Raw genomic sequence first — 3,049 nt, forward strand, 5'->3', positions numbered from 1 at the left:
ACAGGCCTAAGGGCTCATTTCACGGGAAGAAAATCAAAAGGGCGAAACGCTGCCGAATTGGAGAGTGGAGCCACAAATTTACAGTGAGGGTTAGTAGATCTTAGCGAGTTCATGTGCACAAAGAGTGGAGTTCGAGAGATCTGAGACCCGTCCCCTATTCCTCCGGATTTAAGCTTAGTCTTAAATCTCGAGAAGAGCCGTGATCTCGCTTGGCTGGGATCATCGCTGCAGGGATTACTTCCTTCGTGAAGTAAGAGCTTTGATCAACTTAATCTGTCAACCGGATCTGATCTGTGGCAGTCCACGGATATTAACGTCCCCGGCACAGGTGAAGTTCCCACGCAAGCAGCGGATGATAAACGTCCGTTGCGCTGTTTGACAAGAGTTGTAGTTTTACATTTTCATTGTATAAGTCGATCTTATAAAAAGATCTACTTTTCTCGTTTATTTGAATTTATTGTAGCGACCAAAGTTGTAAAAGATTCGATGACAATGAAAACATCAACTTTTGACCCAAACACCCCCAAATCAACCATATTCATCTATCAAATTATCCTTTAAATTAAGATATTTGTTAATTTAAGACCTTCATCTATCAAATAGAATTAAAATACCCTTTAAAAGCTGTGTGCATCAATACTTCTAGGATATGTCTAACTTTCTACTATTTATCTAGCTGGAATTTTCCCTTCTCACCGTTCGAAAGCTAACAATGTCAAGTTTGAAGGGTAGTTTAACCCCAGACGTTAGACTTGGACAGCAAGTTTATCTAGATTTCTCAGGGTAAATTTGCAAATATACTTGATGGGGGCACATGTGTAAAACCCTTTGTTCTTCTTTTTCTGTTTTGCTAGATCATCAAATTAATGTAGAATAATTAAAGGGTTAATTTTATTAAACCTCCCTAAACTTTAGGTGGTGTTGCACATAACCCCCCTAATTTTGTTTATCTCACTTAAACCCCCCTAAAAAAAATCTATGGAGTGTCTCACAAAACTCTCGCAGTTAACCTTATCTCACCTAGCTCCCTTACATGTAATTTGTAAATAACCAAAATTTTCTTGAAAGAAAAAAAAATAAAAATTCTAGGAGGACGTATGTTACGTGTAAATAACCATTGACAAATTTTGAGATTATTTTTACTTAAAAACATTTTAGTTATTTACAAATTACAAATTACATGCAGGGTTCAAGCCGCGTTTCGCGAAATGACCCATAATTAAAATCAATTTGTTTTAAGGAACATTTGGACCTAAACCTTTCTGACGCAGCCAGCAAATCACCAGACCCACCCCATGTGTCGTTAATAAGGATCACAAAGAGCAAGCAAAAAGGTCGGCGAACCATTTCCATGTACACTCCACCTCCTTCATAAAATCATTTCCTATTCCTCTGAAACATTTACAAACTCACCGAAAGAACAGTGAAAGATAAATTTCATAACACAGGTAAACTTCACTAGCAACAAACTATACATCCATCCCTCAATAAGGAAAAAGAGAGAGAGAGAGAGAGAGAGAGAGAGAGAAGAAAAGGGAGAAAACATATGTTTAACATCTATTTCACTAGGTAAGTCTTGTTGCTAATTTTTGAGAGATTTGAGGTAGCTTCACAGCCTTCACTTGATCTCAAGAGGAGATGGAGTTGATTTCTGGCCCTTTCCCTTGATCTGGCTTTTTCTTGTGGGGCCTCCTTGATTGAATGACCACACTCCTTGATTGAATCACCACACCCCTTGGTACAGTTTGCTGCATGAAATTAAATAAAAAAAAAACGCAAGTGAGAGAGAGAGAGAGAGAGAGAGAGGGCGCGCTTACACTTGAAGGTGGCTCGAGAGAGCTTACACTTGAAGGTGGCTCCTTTCCCGTCTCTTGTTGATCATGATCCCATGAGGCAAACCACCTAGCACACGCTCTAAGAAAGCGCTGAAGCAAAGAGAATGGATGAAGTTGAGAACTCTTGCTAGTCTCAGAGACTGGCTTCATTCTCTCTCTCTCTCTCTCTCTCTCTCTCAAACAAGCACATGACACGTTCATGTGACCCAATCTAATATTTATTCATCACTCATTGGGCCCTTGGCTACACAATTAATAATTCCTTATTGACCACATGTTTGAACTTTCATTAATTATAATTTAAGAAAATTACTAGTTGTTTCAGTCCTTTTTTTTTAGAAAAATAATGGAATACCCCAAAGGTATTCCAGCCAGCTAAATTAGAAAACAAAGTGGTTGTTACAAAAAATACAGTTCATACTCCCAACCAAGAGTATGTACTAAAGTTCAAAAGAAAATACTACAATTAGTAGTACTCCATCCCCTAAAAACAACTCGACAGAACCTCCCCAAAACAAACTGATATAACAAGTTTGTCAAAAGTAACCAAAAAACAAAACAGAAGGAGGTTATAAAGTTTTCATTCAAACAAAGCAAAGAGCATATCCAGCAACTATAAAACCCGCAGGAACTCATCCCAATTGAATCACTGTGGCCGCTCCATCTTTGTTCCCAAAATCAGCAGTAACAGCAGTAGTGAAACCAACAGCTCTTTTTCTTCTTCTTTCTCATAATCTGGCAGCTCGAGCAGAAATCCCCTCAGCCCCTAGCCAAAATATTGAGAAAGTCACAATTTTGTTCAGGAGGACAAGAGAACTTTTCTTCTTACTAGAAAACAATCTATCATTGCGCTCCTGCTAGACACACCAAATAAGAGAGCAGATGAAAACTCTTCTCTTCATATTAGAATCTCTATTGAATCCACTGGACCACTGAAGCCAAACTTCTTTTATAGAATTCAATCTAAATTTTTTGTCAGTGTTCCACTTGAATTGGATTCATCTCCAAATGGAGTACACAAACTCACAGTTAAGAAACAAGTGTGAATGATCTTCATCTGTTTTATCACACAAGCAACAACTCTTCTGTAAAGAAACTCCTTTTTTAGCTAGAATATCTGTCGTATTCAGAGCATTCCTTAAAGCCAGCCAAACTACAAACATTGCTGGATTTTCAACTTTTAGCGACGGACAAATCCGTCGCTAAAAGTCGTT

At 38.2% G+C, this 3,049-nt stretch overlaps 1 long non-coding RNA gene across 1 annotated transcript; it reads right to left on the reverse strand.

Moving 5' to 3' along the window:
- Nucleotides 1–1,368: 1,368 nt before the first annotated feature.
- Nucleotides 1,369–2,019, reverse strand: LOC109828242. The gene is made up of 2 exons (XR_002243635.1): nt 1,845–2,019; nt 1,369–1,748 (listed from the first exon to the last, which is right to left on the reverse strand). It is a non-coding gene; the product is annotated as an uncharacterized LOC109828242 (long non-coding RNA).
- Nucleotides 2,020–3,049: the final 1,030 nt, after the last annotated feature.

The sequence above is a fragment of the Asparagus officinalis genome, unplaced genomic scaffold (genome assembly GCF_001876935.1).
Source record: "Asparagus officinalis unplaced genomic scaffold, Aspof.V1 AsparagusV1_Un890, whole genome shotgun sequence".
Taxonomy (NCBI): Eukaryota; Viridiplantae; Streptophyta; class Magnoliopsida; order Asparagales; family Asparagaceae; genus Asparagus; species Asparagus officinalis.